The 18,280-nt window shown below is 37.8% G+C and overlaps 1 long non-coding RNA gene across 1 annotated transcript in view; it reads left to right on the forward strand.

Annotated features, from left to right (window-relative positions):
- LOC132214955 (uncharacterized) overlaps positions 1 to 11,239 on the forward strand; it is a 94,672-nt gene extending 83,433 nt beyond the window's left edge. The window contains exon 3 of the long non-coding RNA XR_009448375.1: positions 9,548 to 11,239. This is a non-coding gene — a long non-coding RNA (uncharacterized LOC132214955). The remainder of the gene's footprint in view (positions 1 to 9,547) is intronic.
- Positions 11,240 to 18,280: the final 7,041 nt, after the last annotated feature.

An 18,280-nucleotide genomic window follows, 5' to 3' on the forward strand; every position in this document is an offset into this window, starting at 1 on the left:
CTAGTGGATCACATATTTAATTTTTTAATTTGTTTTTTATTAATCCTCACCAGAGGATATTTTCCCATTGATTTTGGGGGAGAGTGGAAGAGAGAGGGAAAGACAGAGAAAAACACTGATGTGAGAGAAACACATCGATTAGTTGCCTCCTGCATGAACCTTGACCAGGGCCCAGGCGAGGCAGGAGCCTTCAACTGAGTATATGCCCTTGACCAGAATCAAACCTAGATGCCTTTGGTCCATAAGCCAATGCTCTATCCACTGAGAACAGCCAGCTAGGACTAAATATTTAAATTTTAAAATAGTGAAAAAATGGGCTAGAATAAATTGCAGCTATTTTTCTGGAAATGAAACACTTTTTAAGCAAAAGATCAAAGGCAGATACAATAAAGAAAAAGTTCATAAAAACTGATCACATAATTTGGAAAGCTTCTATACTGAAAACATATATTTAGAATATTATAAGGCAAATGAAAAATTATTTGCAAAATAGTGTTAGAGGTTTGATATTCTTACTATGATAATGAGGTCTTAAATGTAAAAAAGAAATTTAAAAATATCCCAAAAGAAAAATGATGTAATGATGTAAATAGGCAATTAACAAAATAAAAATATAAATGGAAAATAACCATAAAATATTTATTTTTTTAAATACAAAGAAAAATACCAAAAATTTGACTTTTTATCCTATCAAATTGCAAAATAAAAAATAATTTTAAGTAAACGTGTTGTTTAGGAATAACAGGCTATATAGAACCACTCTTGGTATAAGGCAGTCTTATACCAAGCTCGTGCCTTTGAAAAGTCAGAAAAATGTATGTGTGAATGCATATCAAAGGCCATGAAAATGTGCATATTTTGAGCCAGAAATTCTATTTCTAGAAATTTAAGAAAAAAACATATATAAAGATGCACTTGTAAGGATAGACAACACTGAGCGCTTTATAAGAAAATTGGAAACAACTGAGTCCAAAAATAGAGGTTGGATTTATGTTGTGTTCATGTAAGAGAATTAAAAATGATTCTGTATCCACATAGTCATTGACATAGAAAGACACCCAAAATGTTATCTAATGAGAAAGGCATGTCCCAAAACAGTATGTATAGTATAATTCCAACATTTTTGTTGGCCTCCATAATTGAAAAATCATGCCTGGTTTGATCTAAAGCCTCAAATAGCACCATATATTATTACAAAGTGTGGGAAAACATACACAATAACATTAACAGTGGTGCTTTGGGTTTTCTCCTTTATAATTTTCCATATTTTCTAAAATTTCTAAAATAAACAATAAAATGAGTTAACGGAGTCTTCCTTCCATTTAAAGATATTTTCTTTTTAGTGGCTCTTAACAATCAGAAATCAACAGGATAAAGATTTCGAATGAAGGCAGTGTGAGATAAGCTCTCCTTCACCATACAGCCTCTGTTTCCTTACCTCCTTTTTTATACAGGCCTTCATATCAGATCCATCCACAGTAAATTTATATTTGCCCATATATTGTCTTTCTGTGGTCTCATGGTGTCTAATTACTTAAAGATAAGAACTCATTCTTTATTCAGACAAAGTGTCGCTTGTTATCCCTATCATATAGGATGAAGTTTTTTATAGAATCTTGTAATAGTGTTTTCCTTATGATTTTGAGTATTAAATATAAGTAGTTCACACTAAATTTAGATATAAGGAATAACCAGACCAAATGATATGATTAAAGCCACTGTTCTGGTAGACAGTGTAGGTTGAGTACTTATCCAGATAATTTGATTACTGTAAACAGTCAACTTTGCCTGGATTATCTGGATAATTGCCTCACCTCGGCATTTTACATTGCCTAAGGTTCTAGCTTTATTTTGCATCCTATGGGCCACTTTCTGCAGTGATCAGCAATCAGAGAAAATCAGATTATCACTCTGGTAACCTTCCTGTGCCTTGGGTAATTAAGTCAACAAATTAGCTGAAGGCTCCAATGCGGAAGGGGATTGGTAGACTGTGGTCAAGACACATATTTATGAATTTTCCCTTAAGCTGCTTTTCTTGAGGAAGCTTTGATAAGAAACATATGATCTCAATTATCATTAACTCCCTGTGGTTTCCGTGCTTGGGAGCTTGACCTAGACTTTCGAAGGCCTGGGACCCCCTTCGAAGTGTGCCTGAGCAGCATACTGCCAGTCCATTCACATTTTCCATCCTGTTATCTCACACTGAGAAAGGGGACTTAAATCACTCTTCACACACTCACTGCAGTCTCAGGGGTTATGCCACTTTGGCGGGCTGCTTTTAGTTTTTCTTTCCTGCCCTTTGGTAATATGCTTTTCTTGTCAACCAAACACCTTTCTTTAAAGCTATTTTTAAATATAAAATTCTTTTAAAAAATCTTTTAATGGCAAAGGGAAAATATAGGCATGAAAATGACTCCTATCAGACACAGACGAATAAGAATTTAACAAAGATGATCATTGCTATTATTTGAAAATTTAACATGTAAATAGGAGTGGGTGCTTGGGTTTTGTTTCTGCATTTAGAATTGTAGATTTAGTTTCTCTATGTGAAAAAGACTTAAGCAATATATCGGAATGTTTAACAGTTAATTAGTTACAATACAACCTTTGAATATACATATTGAAAAGCTACTCCAAATATTAACTTTGATTCAGGACCAGGAAGGGGCTTACAGTGAAGACTGGCAGAACTGGGCTGGCTGGGATATGTGGGCTGATGGGCCCAAAGACGACTGGGTGCACAATTAAAAGGGGCATTCATGTCCCTCAAACCATGTAAATAGGTATTAAAGTGGGAAAAAGAAAAGGGGAAATTAGCTCTCAGAATAATCATTTTAAATGCGTTTTGTTTTGTGACCAGAGTGGAATTATTTGCTTATCTATGTACAAATTATGCTGCTGCAAGAAGTAAGGAAACAGAGTTTATTGTAAATGACTTGCCCAACTGGCCTCCCAAGATAGAACTTGAAAAAAATAAACAGTTTGATGGTTAATGAAGCTAATATGTGCCCATTATAAAAGCTAAAAAAATGCATATAAATCTAAAAGAATAAATAATACTTGATCATCAACTAGAGATATTTTTACATATTTTCCATGAATATGTACATTCCATGATAGGGAACATATTGTGTATTTCAATTTTGATTCATCCTCTTTCCCCATTTAGTATTATAGCATACATATGTCATTTAGAATTTATTATGTTTCAAGAGTCAGTACACCCGACTTAAACTGGCTGAAAAAAATCCAGGGAATTATTGGCTCTAGAACTGAAAAGTTGAGAGGAAGAAGTGGATTCAAGCACAAACCAGAGGTCCAGCTGGCTCTGTCTGGTTCCATTTACCTGCACTTCCCGCAGACTTGCTCTCTTTGGTGGCTCTGTCCTCATGCTAACTTCTCTCACCAAATACATCAGTATCAGTTCCAGACTTCACACCCTCTCACCACAGTGTCCAAAGAGAGAGAGTTTCTTTTCCAAAGCTCTTTGAAAGAAAAATTTTGTTCACACCTTTCTAACAAAAGTGCTAAAGTGCACTCTAATCACAACCTGCTTACATCAGAGGCACTTCCTCAAAACTATTACTAAGATAAGGGAACATTTGACTCCTATAGACTTAGATGTGGGTTACATGTTAAACCCACCCAGGCCACATAAGCAAAGGGTATCCTATATAAAGAGCTAATATGCTAATTAGACCGAACAGCAGAAGGATCGTTCGGCGACCTTCCTGATGAAGCCTGGGCTGCAAGGGCTGGCTGGAGCTGTGAAGGCCGGCCAGGGCTGCGAGGACCGGGACCCTTGCACGAATTTCGTGCATTGGGCCTCTAGTAATCTAATAAACTTCCTACTACCACATTAAAAGAATCTTCACAAATATTATTATAATGTCCGTATACTATCTCATTTTACAGTAATACTTACATTTATTAAACACTAGAGGCCTGGTACATGAATTTGTGCATGGGTGGGATCCAGCCAGCCTGCCCCAATTGGGGCAGATCGGGGCCAGGCAGTGGGGGGGAGGGGACATGGGAGGTTGACTGGATGGCCCCGCCCCCAATTGGGGTGGGGGGGCTGATCAGGGGCAGGGCCGGCTGGGGGGAGGGTCCGTGGGTGGTTAGCTGGCTGGCCCCGCCCCTGATCGAGCCAATTGGCCGGCTGCAGTGGGCATCATAGTGACCAGTCGTTCTGGTCAGTCCAGCATTCCAGTCACTGGCTTTTTATATATATAGATTCTTCTCATTAGACATTTAGTCTGTTTCCAATTTTTCTATAATATAAATAATGTTGTGAACATTCTTTTTAATAAATTTTTGGCTGCCTTTGGTTTTACTCTTTTATAATAGATAACAAGTGTAATTATTAACCAAGGGCACAATATTTTTCAGTATTATGTTGCTTTTTAGAAGAATCATGTGTCTTATACACATGGCTACCTAGCTGATCACCATTGGTAGCATTATCACTTACAAACAAGTCTTTACTAACCTGCTTAGTGAGATATTGCAGATCATGGTTATTTTTTATTCAAATTTTTTAAATTTACTAATGAAGTTAACATTGTCCTCTAATGATAATTATAATAGTAATTGAGCAGCACAGTGTGCCAATCACTGGCCTGGGCATTTTATACACATCAGATAATTTAAACATCATAAAACCTATATAATTACTAGGAGTACCAGTTTATAAAGCGGATTTTTTTCAATAGATGGATTTACACATATGTTGCTATATATGCGATTTGATATGTATGCTATTTTGTTGTATTGACAACAAGCTTCAAAACTTCATATGTCAAATTTGCTGAAGGTGTTAACATCATAGATATTTTTACGCTTAAAAATGTCAAATTCTGTGCTAAAAAAAAGAGCATTTGCGGGAAGTTTTAATTCATTACTTTATTTTGAACAAAAGTGCTGCTGAATATTTCAGGAAGCTATGGTGAACATGCTGCATCTCAAGATACTTGTGAACACTGGTTTAAACGCTTTAAAAGTGATGATTTTGATGTGAAAGACAAAAAACATCCAGGTCAACCGAAAAAGTTTGAAGACCAACAATTACAAGCATTATTGGATGAAGATGCATGTCAAACTCAAAAACAACTTGCAGAAAGATTAAACGTTGCTCAGCAAACAATTTCCCATCATTTACAAGCAATGGGAAAGATTTTAAAGGAAGGAAATCGGGTGCCACATCAACTGAACGAAAGACCAATGGAAACCTAAAAGTCATCAGTAAAATGTTGCTTCAACGGCACAAAAGGAAGTCTTTTTTTGCATCAAATTGTGACTGACAATGAAAAGTGGATTTATTTTGAGAATCGCAAATGCACAAAATCATGAGTTGATCCAGGTCAACCATCAACATCGACTGCAAGGCCAAATCACTTCGGAAAGAAGACAATGCTCTGCGTTTGGTGGGATCAGGAAGGTGTGGTGTACTAGGAGCTTCTAAAACCAGGTGAAACCATTAATACTGATCTATCTCTACTGACAACAAATAATCCATTTGAACCACACTTTGATCATAAAATGACCAGAATGGGCCAGAAGACATGGCAAAGTAATTTTGCTTCATAATGATGTACCATCACACACTTCAAAATCAGTTAAAGACACCTTAAAAGATCTTGCCTGGGAAGTATTAACCCACCACCATATTCTCCAGACCTTGCTCCTTCAGATTACCACTTGTTCTGATCGATGGCAAATACACTTTCTGAGCAGCACTTCAAAACATACGAAGAAGTGGAAAATTGGGTCTCTGAATGGTTTGCCTCAAAACAAGAAAGGTTCTATTGGGACGGTTTCCACAAATTACCTGAAAGGTGGGGGAAATGTGTAGCTAGCAATGGGCATTACTTTGAATAAAGCACGTTTGATGTTTCTCTTGAAATTACTGTGTTTTCTTTGATTACAAAATCCACATTTTAACCAGTACACAATTAATTTACCAAAAGTAAAATTGCCAGAAAGTGGATAGCCAGCCAGGACTCAAATCCATGTCTACCTAACTCAAATGTAAGCTTTTAAGAATCAAGAAAAGCTACTTCCTATATTATGCATAGTAACTATTTATATTTCCTACTTTGTTGTGACTGTAATATTTATTATGATTTACTTTGAAGAATTATTTTCCTTGCTAATCTCTAAAATCTAAAATAACCCCCAAAATAATACAGTTGAAAATAACTACAGAATTGTAGTTTTCTATGAAAAAAAAAATAAAAACTCTTGGTGAAAGTCACAGTTGCAACACATTCCCATAATTCAGTCCTCAGGCACAAGGGTGCTAAACTAGAACTCTTTCTACAATTTTCTATTATTAATGAAAACAAATGGAAAAGAAGAAAAGAACGCAATGCTTTAGCTCTCCTGTGTACATGATTGCCCTCTGAAATGTGCACTGTTTTGGTAATTTTTCAATGGTTTTTTGTTAATATTTTGTCTGTATTTCTAGTTGTTCTCAAGAGGAGGGTCGGTCTGTTATCTATCGCAACTAAAAGCAAAGTCTATAAGTGTCAAACATCTCTATAATTTTATGAAAAATGCTTACAAAATATAAGGGTAAATAATATTTTACCCACTTATAATACTGTTAAGATATGCCACAATAAAGAGAAAGGCATAAAACTAGTATTTATATGCTTACATAGGCTTGAAATAGGGTTGCATTTACAAAAATGCCTTCATGATATAGCTAATGAATATTCAGCACAGAACAAAGACACATGCTATTCCTATATTGTGAGCAAAAGCAGCCACAGGAAAGAAACTTTGTAAAGTTTCTGAGGCATTGAGTTGCCCACAGGTTACCAATATTTACATATTAATTCATTCCTCTAGAGGTCTTTATAAACCAAAAATATGGCATATGTCACCACTCTTAACATCTGCAGCCATTAGAGAAGAAAACCAAATAAGAATGCAACAGTTAACTTAATTTATTATTCTTCTTCCTCCCACCAACACACACACACACACACACACACACACACACACACACACACACACACACACCATATACAGAGTAAACCTATAAACCATTCTTGAGCAGTGTATCACGACCATTGAGAAGTCCATTCAGTTGAGAAGATATATACATTCTTTCTGACATTATGATGTCTCTTCTGTGTCCCTTATATACAAAAGGATATTAAGCTGTTAATGTGAATAAGTCCTAAATTTTCAGTCTCAGCCTATTTATGTCCTTTTTAAATAACTATCCATGTGAATTCCCTTCCTTGATGTGTGTGTGTGTGTGTGTGTGTGTGTGTGTGTATAATCTTTAAACATTTATGAGCCTACGTCATTTACTTGAACACTTATTTCAGTATCTTTTGAATCTCAAACTCATTATGCAGAATTAGAAATGTCTACCTGACTCAAATCTAAGCTGTTAAGAAATTTTATACAAACACATATAAAGAAGACTAATGTTAATTTTGATGTTAAATAAACAATGTTTAACTATATTAAGAAGAAATATGCTTTTCCTATAGAATTAACAAAAAAATACTTTAAAGAATTTCTGTAACAATGGTAACAGAGAAGTAAGGTAACACTAAACTAATTTGTAAAATATATTTGTAATAAACTGAATATTAATTCTATTTTAAGGGTTTGATGTATGTTAGGTAGTTACACCAACTTTGTTTAATTGAACTTATATCACTTCAAAAAGTCATCAGTAGCCCTAACCTGTTTGGCTCAGTGGATAGAACGTCGGCCTGCGGACTGAAGGGTCCCAGGCTCAATTGTGGTCAAAGGCATGTACCTTGGTTGCGGGCACATCCCCAGTAGGAGGTGTACAGGGGGCAGCTGATCGATGTTTCTCTCTCATCGATGTTTCTAACTCTCTATCCCTCTCCCTTCCTCTCTGTAAAAAATCAATAAAATATATTTTTTTAAAAAGTCACCAGTAGAGGTAGCAAATGATTTTAAAATAATATTAATTATGACCTACTTTTTTGTTTGCTTATTTGTTTTTGTTAATCCTCACCCGAAGATATTTTTCCATTGATTTTTAGAGAAAGTGGAAGGGACAGAGAGAGAGAAACATTGATATGAGAGAGACACATCAATTGGTTGCCTCCCACACAGCATGGGGATCTAGCCTGCAATTGAGGTACATGCCCTTGACCAGAATTGAACTCAGAACCCTTCAGTCTGCAGGCTGACACCCTATCCACCAAACCAAGCAAGCTGGGGCATGATCTACTTTTAAGTTGTATAAGAGTTAACCTATTTACTTCTGAAAAATATTTGGCTTTGAAAAGTCACTATATAACTTATACAAGATTTATAACTATATAAGATACAGAAACATAGAAAATATAATTATAAATATAATTTATTAATCTCTTACTAGACTAAATCATAATCACACATAAGATCTGGATTTTTCTATTCTTGTTCAGTTTCTTTCTAATTCTAGACTTGGGGAAAGCCATCCACTTCTCTAAGCCTCATTTTTATGTCTTCAAATTGGAAACAATAATAAATCACAGAGATAAGATGTCACAGAGCATCTATGAAAGGATTAAATATGATGGTATATGTTAGGTGATTAGCATTAACAAATGTTAGGGTTTTCTGTGTATCTACCCCAAAGAATGTAGATCCCTCCCCCAAAACAGCCTCCTCTTTTTGATTCAATTTGTTTAGTCACCACAGCCCTATCTCACAATATTGTTGAAGAATATCAGACTCCTAAGGGGTTTTGTTAACTGAAGGCATTTATTATTATTTTATAAGGCAGAGCAGCATAATGATTTTTTTTATTTGTTCCACCTGAATAGAATCTCAAAGCATGCCCCTTAGGCCTGCTGCAAATCTATATATCTATATATCTATCTATATCTATATCTATATCTATATCTATATCTATATCTATATCTATATCTATATCTATCTATCTATCTATCTATCTATCTATATATATATATATATATATATATAAAAGCTTAAGCAACCGGAATGCTGGAACAACCAGAATGACAGGTTGCTATGATGCACACTGACCACCAGGAGGCAGACGTTCAATGCAGGAGGTGTCTCCAGGAGGTCAGTGTGCTCCCACAGCCAACCTCTGGTGGCTGGCCAACCTCCTGTGGTCCCTCCCCCCATCTGGCAGGCCCTGCCAGCAGCCGGCAGCCGGCAGCTGGCAGTTGGCAGGAAGGAAAGCCCAGGTCGGCAGGAAGGAAGGCCCTGGCCTGTAGCCAGAAGGAAGGCCCTGGCCAGCAGCCGGAAGGCCCCAATCGGCCCTGATTGCCGGCCAGGCCTAGAGACCCCACCCATGCACGCATTTCATGCACCAGGCCTTTAGTATATATATATATATAAAAGCCTAAGTGACCGAACAACCGAATGACCAGTCAACCAGTCGCTATGATACACACTGACCACCAGAGGGCAAATGCTCAATGTAGGAGTTGCCCCCTGGTGGTCAGTGCGCTCCCATAGTGGGAGCACCACTCAGCTGACCAACCCGTCCTGGCGGCCCAGCAGCCAGCCAACAGCCACTCACTCCCTGCAGGTCCAATGTCCGGAGAGTCCAATGTCTGGAGAACTGGCCAGGCACCGACAGACCAGCACCACCGGCACGATCCTGACAGCACCTCCGGCCTCCTGGAAGTCGGCCTTGGACAGCGTGGATGCTTCTCCTCCCGAGACACTCCACAAGGAAGAAATGATATAAAACCTGCCGCCAGGTGGCTCCTGACAACCGGCGCGAATGTCAGCGGGATGGATCCGGAACCCGGGCAACAAGGGTGTCCCACTGCCTGCCCAGAGGGCCGATCGCATCCCAACCCCCCCCAACCACCTCGGGCGGGTACCAGACACAGGGCTCATGGCTGGCAAGGGCCTCTGGCTGTGCAAGCCTCACCCAATTGGGACTGACTGGGCTCAAGCTTGCGGTAGGCGCAGTGGTGCCGGGATGAGTGGGAATGGCAAGCAGGAGCGGCAGGTGGTATTGGACTGTGGGGATGGGTTTTGGCCTGATCCCCGCAGGCCATACCAAGGGACCCCACCCGTGCATGAATTCATGCACCAGGCCGCTAGTGAGATATAAGCCAAGTAATGACTCATTTATCTGCTATCACTGCCATAATGATATAAATACTTGCCCAAAGTTTTCAATTTAATCCTTATAAGGCTCCAGGTAAGCTTCTTAGAAAAAGCACCAGTCTTTTCTCTAGCATTCTTGGGCTAGGAATGGCTATTCTAGATTTCTAGTTGCACATATGAACTGAAATAAGTGGAGGGGAATTCTGAAGGTCAAGTACAAGAGACAGGAGTGTCTTTATTGGACACTTGTGATTTTCAATAAGCTCTAGAGGTATATCTCTGATTGCTCAAGAAAGCAAGAGATAAAGGAGGACCCTTTTGTTCTAAGACAGAATACTCTGTGCCAGGATATGGCCTGTGATAATTCAGTGAACATGAATGAAAACACAAAGAAAACAAATATGTAACGTGAGAATGACTGATGAAGCCACAGCGTAGAGGAGGCAGATAAAAGAAATTTCCTCAAGTATTATAAATTAATATATGGGCTACAAACTTTATTGATGTTTTATTGTTATACCTGGAGCTTCTTTCTATTAACCTGTATTAATCTTAGTGAGAGTAGGAAGTAATATATTCTCTAATCAGCATAGATTTTTCTAGAAACTGGGCAGATTAAGATTGCAAAGAAGGGGTATTCCTAAAATGAGTAGATAAGCCCTTGTGCTAAAAACATCATCAAAAGTAGAATTATTTTTAGAATTTACTATTATGAAATTGCTGCGAAATTTTCAACATAAAATAGAGATGAAGATGACACATAAATATTGGAAACTTAGAGAAAGAAAACTTGGGATCAGTACTCTATGACCACTAGTGTATCAAAATCTACCTCATTGGAGTAAAAGCTGAAACCCAAATTACAAATTAATTTGTGTTGGTAATTATTGAATGCATATGAACAACTAGATAGTTTATTTAATGATGTGATTTTAAATTCTTACAGTTTTTGACTCACCTGCAAGAACTTGAGAATTTATGCAATGCTAGAATTAATAATCCACTTCCCGCCATTTTGTGGCTCTCACCTTGTATCAAGTACTACTTTCAGTGAAATGAGATAAAATATAATATTTCTTGCTTCTTTATACAACTTCCTTTCAAAATATGAAATTCACATTTTTATATTATTTCTTACCTGTTACAAATCAATAAACTAAATGGCTATATCATTAACTTATCAAAGTAGCTTATCTTTTATAAAAATTGTTTATAATAGATAAACAAAAATTACAAGGTATTTTTCAATTATTTTTGTTCAATTATTATTTTAAAATTTCTGTGATCAGTCCCATGAATAACTAAAGACCACCAATATACTTTATTATTTATTGACTTGTTTTTCAGTTTATTTGTTCTAGTGTTAAGCATTAACATATTAAGGTGGGAATGGCAGCCACATTTATTTTAAGTCCTAAAATTAATAAGCATAAAACTAGAAAACATTCAATAAACCATTAACTTGCTCTGTATATATTTTTTTCTAGTTAAACACTGTAGAGAGAAAGGATTCCCACATTCGGGGAATTTATTTTTCCAGAAGTCAATTTAAGATTCACGGGAGACTTTTATTGGCTTTACAAGACTAACAACATTGAAATATTTCTTGTGACTGATCGCATTTTTATCTGTTCATAGATAATTTGGAGCAGATATGCCCCAGAAAAACTGACTGTGAGAAGCACTGTGGCTCCAGATACTAACAGAGACTACAGACATGCTGCTGCTTAGCAAAGGAAAGTCAGATGGATTAGGGCCAGGACGGCCTAACTGTAACAAGTTAAGCAGAGAAAATATTAGACTCACCGACATGAAGAGAGAAACAAATATAGAGTTGCTTCTCTGTCTCCGTGTAAGATAAGCACGACTCACGATTGCACATATAAAAGTAACTTATGATGCTACTTTTTCTAACTTTTCTTAATAAGCTAATGTTGCTTTTGCTCTCTATTTTTCTTCACAAGAATGTTATTGGAACAGAATATGCATCTTGCTGTCTACCTAAAATCAGCAGAGTAATCTTGAATGCGTAATACGTGCCAGACACTGTGCAAATCATTGGAAAGATACACATGACAAACAACAGATTGCTATAAGCTAGCATCATGTATTCCAGCACCAGATTCTGAGCTGGTATAAGTCTTCCCCAAACCACTTGTGCTGACAGAGGAACTACAGTGGTTCCTCATAGGGTAATTGGGATATGTAATCACCAAAAGAACAGAGCACAGGTCCTGGGTGTCCAGAAAACAAAATCTCCACTATACCAGGTATGAATTTTATCTCCAGAACTAGTAGCTCAGTGCACAAAATTCGTGCACATTAAAAGGGAATTAATTAGAGAAAATATTTTAATATTGCTATTTGCCCTTTCTCTATAATAGAAGTGTCAGAGATGAAAGAAAATTAGTTAAATGTATATGAAAATCTCTCTTCTGTCAGAGTCTGGGGTGTGCTCCGGGACTTAGAGTCAAGTCCCCACCCATCACCTGCACATGCTTTGAAAATGCAGGAGACCCAGACCCGGCCGGCCCCACCCACATTGGATGAGACCCAGGCCCAGCCAGCCCCACACCCATCAAGCCCCTCCAGGCGGGGGCGCAGCCTCAGGTCCCCCAGCCTGGCGCCGGGTGGGGGGCATGGCCTGAGGTCCCCTGTCAAGCCCCATAGGGTGAGGGGCACAGTCTGAGGTCCCCTGGCCTGGCACTGGGGCAGGGGTGGGGAACGGCCTAAGATACCCTGTCAAGCCCAGCCAGGCAAGGGGTGTGGCCTGAGGTCCCCCGTCAAGCCCGGTCGGGCGGGAGTGCGACCTGAGGTCCCCTGGCCTGGTGCTGGGGTGGGGGAGCACGTCCTGAGGTCTCCAGGCCCGGCTCTGGGACAGGGGGCATGACCTGAGGCCTCCTGTCAAGCCCCGCCGGGCATGGGGCATGGCCTGAGTTCTCCAGGCCTGGTGCCGGGGCAGGGGGTGCGGCCTGAGGTCCCTTGCCCTGGCCAGGTGCCATGCAGCCTCAGGTCCCGCTATTTGGTCGGGATGTTATGGCATCCCAGCTAATTTGCATATTCTTCTATTATATAGATTCTACCTAGAGCTTTTACATTTTGTAAGACTGATTATGTTGCTGACACTCTTTATGTATATCCAAACCTTGTCTCAGTAGCAGTCCACCATCTTAGCACCATGCTTAAGAATGCACCATAAAAGTCCCATGGACCTGCCCAGCCAGCATGGCTCAGTGGTTGAGCATTGACCTATGAACCAGGAGGTCATGGTTTAAGTCCTGGTCAGGGCACATGGCCAGGTTGCAGGCTTGATCCCCAATGGGAGGCATGCAGGAAACAACTGATCAATAGATGATTCTCTCATCATTGAGTCTCTCCCACCCCCTTCCTCTCTGAAATCAATAAAAATACATATTAATTTTTTTTTAAATCCCATGGACCTGGCTCAGGGGTAGCCAAGGTAATCAGCAAAATTCTACAGGGGGACATGGATCAGGAGACAGATCAGAGCAGCACAGTGATAATAATCTTGATGAACTGAATCTAATTTTTATTAAGAAAGATGGCATTTTTTATAGGAAAGAAAGGTCGAAGTTGCTGAGAAAGGAGAGTTTGCCATCTTGAACATTCCCCAAAACATAAAGATACTGTAAATGTTTTCATGTTCACTTGGATAAAATCTCATTGTCCATTTAGGCACAAAACTTAAGCTCTGTTAATTTGAAATGTAGAGCGGTTTTATCTTTTGTATGTTCAGAACTGTTCTTCATTATAAACCAGCTCTCTTCTAAAGACCTACACTTTTCCATTCAAGATCTACAGGAAAATAAATAATACTGGTTCCAAATATCGTTGTAAGAGAATGTTCAGAAGTTTTGATCACATGCAGGCCTCTTCCTTATGTTATAGTAAACCTTTGATTGCAGAGCATATCTAAATATGTTTCTCCTGACTCTCTCAATTTGCATGAGGAAATTAAGATTGGTTTTTTTTTTGGTTGGTTTCCTGTTTCTCTTATAGCACAAAGACATTCAGTTGTTCCTGGAACACTATGTTCTGCTCAGTTTCTTTCTTATCAATCTGCGAGGGGGGGGGGTAAGGATGTTTGTTTTTGCAATAATTAGGAAAGAATTCTGCCTTCTATATGCTTACAGATAGCAGGAAATACGCCCATTGGCCACAATCCTAATCACTTCAGATTCCTTAAAAGCTCTATTATTTTAACTACCATTCTCTTTAAAAATCGCTAGTTGTGGAAACCTCAGGAAGTGCACAGGAAATAACTGCCTGAGAAAATGTTATCCAGGGAACTGGGTCATATAACAAAGTGGTAAGGCATGGTTAAAACTACACCCAAACATTATTATTTAGCTTCTCAAGCTGTCTTTGTTTGTAGCATTACATATGTGAAAAGAAATAACTCTCATAATATGAGTATCATGTCCTAGAAAGATCATTGCCCAATTAGGCAAAGGGCCAAGACATCCAGTTAATTGTTGACTTTTACAGGCAAGGGGAATTAGAGAGTTGGGTCAATAACTCAGCTAATCTCGCTGCTAAGAGAATGTGTGTTCAGATTCTGCAATGATTGGTCACCAAAGCTGCCTACAATTCACTGTTGATTTAATTTTGGATATCCATTTGATTTACAATTCTTAAATTGAGGTGACAGAGCCTCTGACTTTGTTTCTTAAATTTTTGGATGATGATTTGCATTAGAAAGAGATAATGTCAATAGGAGACCATCTCTCTGACAACTCTTCACCAAATCTCCATGTATGCAGATTCCATACCAGGCAGACCTGGGTTTATATCCCAGCTTTGCTACTAACTCAGGGTGTGTGAATTTGGGCATGTTTTTTATTATCACTAAGGCTTAGTTTTTATTTCTTATAAAGTGGCATTAACAGTACTTTATTCCTTGGCTTAAAGACACACAAGTAATTTTAAATTTGAATAATTCTAAATTTTGAACAAGTTCTATAAATGATAAATAAATTTAACGTAGTGTTATTTTTCCAAAAATAACAAGTAATACGCAAATAATATAGTTTATAATCCCCAGCATACAGAAATAGATGAAAAGGTGATGCCTAGCTCATGGTATTTTTATAAGGATTAAATAATACTTGACCTGCATGGAGAGAAAAACATTTTAGTTACCACAACTACTTTTACCATTGTAAGTACAACTTCCATGACTATAACTACCAACTCTCTGTTTCAGTTTCCTAATGTGTGAAAAAAGGGAATAAAACATAACTTTTCTTATAGAGTTGAAATGAAATAGCTTTGCCCAGCTCGTGTGGTTTAGTGATTGAACGTCAACCCATGAACCAAGAGGTCACCGGTTCAATTCCCAATCAGGGCACATGTCCTGGCTGCAAGCTTGATCCCTGTAGGGGACATGCAGGAGGCAGTCAATCAATGTTTCTCTCAGTGATGTTTCTATCTCACTACCCCTCTCCCTTCCTCTCTCTCTAAAATCAATTTAAAATATTTTTAAAAATTAAAAAAAAATAATTTATCTAAAGCTCTTTGCATGATGCTTGGCACATAATAAGTGCTCATTAAATGTTAGCTACTACTATTAATCATAATGAGAACTATCACCACTATTACAACTGTACTACTACAACCACTCTTATTAGGGGGAATTAATCCTCATTCATTTCAAAGAACTTGCAGTCTAATTATAATGTCATCAAAGCGAAATACTTCAATATATAATTTTCTTTCATTGTTATTTCATGAAGCTGAGCCAGAGACTAGAGAAGATCAAAATCACAGGGCTCAAAACCACCTAGGAACACGTAGCAATTCTGTGCCTCCCTTCTCCAACGTCCTCAGTAAAGAGAATGTCAAAGTTCCCGGGCACTGAAAAATTTTGTAGAGCACTATTGTCTCAAAATAACTGCGGAGCATTTTCTCTGGCTTTTAAATTGGACAGTTGGTAGCTTGATTTCCTATCATATTTCCCCTTCTCCCTAACACCACTGGATGCACCTGATGCACTTACACAAATACATACACATACAAATTGACCAAGAGCTGAGGAAAGTGGCAAAGGAAACCCCAAATGAGCAGCCCTATGTTCACCTGAGGTTGTGTGTGTGTAGTGTGTGTGTGTGTGTGTGTGTGTGTGTGTGTTTTAGTTTTCTCTTGAATTGTATTAATTAAATCAAGAATTTTTACCTCTTATTATGTAAGTCCATGCTTACACATGCTATTTACCCTGAGGAAAATGAAGTATTTCAGAAGTTTAACTCTCCACTTGACTCAACATTCCTGTACCTCCTAGTTCTGAACTATGGATTAGCTCTTATATTGCTTGAATTTTCACATCTTTTTATTTTTTTAAAAAAATCACAATATATGTGAAAAATCACACTAAATTCAGCCAATATAGTAAAAATCATTTTCATATAATTTTTTAAAACTTATTTGAAATCAAATCACAGTGGTTAACTGTCTAGTGTGGCTGACACTGTTTCAAAAGAAATTAAGAGCAAACAATACTCATAATATTTATGGAAATCCAACCAGAAACCTACTGACTAAAACCAACAAAAGCTCACCTAACACAAAGAGTCATATGCCTGTTATCAGAATCCAGCTGCAATTCTTTTCATCTTAGTTGTTACCATGGCAAATTGGAAGGTTAAAGATTCTTCATTTGATATTTGAATATTATTTCAGTTAGCTATTTCTAAATATGAGTTCAGGAACAAACGTGAGGAACTTATTAGAATGCTACATGAGAAGCGGGATTAGCACAGGGGAAGAACTGAAGGGAAACATTTTTTAAAATTATATGAGAATCAGGCAGAGAAGGTGAAGTTGGCATTGAGTGGAGTTCCTAGCTCTTTAGACAGGGTACGGTAGGCCTAGATATTGATTAATCATAACTATATAGTCTCAAGATTAATTTAAATTTCTCACTGCAGCAGTTAAGCAAATTACAAAACTATACTCACTGACACTAGCTGTTAAGCAAATATTTGGACTTGTTTTATTTTGTCCCATTTCAAGTTTGCCCTGGAGACATATTACAGATGACTTACCTAAGGTAACCTCTTGGTTGAAGGTTGAAGGGTCATTTAAGGGAAATGGGGAGAAACCTGAAATATGAAGGAAACTGCTTCCCCAGTCTCCTAGAAGGGAGGAAACAGATTGGCAGAGGGTGTTTATTTAAATTACTAAATTACCTTTATAGTGACTTGAGGCCAGGGAGGTACTTATTTGCAAAGCTGTAATAGAATGTCTTTAGCAAGAAATCTTAAGTAAGGGCTAAACCACTTCAGGACCTTGGCTGGAAACTTGAACTATGAACATTAAGCAATCAGCAAGGAAATAATATAGCATTATTTCATCGATAGAGACTGTGCTATAAATAAGCAGAAATAAAGGAAGGAAGCAGTATACTCCTTTGCTTTGGTACTAAATTAAATTTCCCTGGCAAGGAAGAACATAAATTAGGAAAACATAACTTGCTTCCAAAGCAGAGCAATAAAGATATTTTGAAATATCTTTTTTTAAAAAAAGAAAAGAAAACCCAATCATTAACACTAAAGAGCTATCAAAAGTGGGAAGGGTGGAAGAAGAAGCAAAAAATGAAAAGCATGCTTTTTTCTCTTGAGCTTTCTTTAGTCTCTCAGTGCTATGGGATTAGAGCAGCAAGCTGAAATGATTTATAAAATGAGAAATTCCTGCCCACCCAGCTCACAATCATGTGCAATAACTACTGTGTTCTGCTATTTGCCATAATATTCAGCTCAGATGGAGCCAGAAAATCCCACTACACACAGAAGAGTCAACCGTAAGAAGAAACAGATTTCCTTGCCTTTCTCTCATGTGTTTGTACACGGACACACAGGAAAACAATACATGCGTATTTCTGCACACACTAATTTCCCTTTTGTCTGATCCTTTTGCTTTTGTTTCCTTTTTTTTCAAAAAATTTATTTTACTTTTACTCTTAAAGTACCCCTGTATAAACTTCTCACCTCCTTTCTCTATCTCGACCCCATACACTTTTTTCCTCTCCACAAGATTGAGAACCAGGCTGTTTACCTGAGTAATTTAGCAGCTACCCACTCATCTAAATTTAATCGCTGCACCACTTTTTAACAAAAGTGATTTTGTTAAATACTGTCCTTCCCCCCTGCTCCCCCATATTACTAATTAGCAGTATTAGTTA

The sequence above is a fragment of the Myotis daubentonii genome, chromosome 13 (genome assembly GCF_963259705.1).
Source record: "Myotis daubentonii chromosome 13, mMyoDau2.1, whole genome shotgun sequence".
Taxonomy (NCBI): domain Eukaryota; kingdom Metazoa; phylum Chordata; class Mammalia; order Chiroptera; family Vespertilionidae; genus Myotis; species Myotis daubentonii.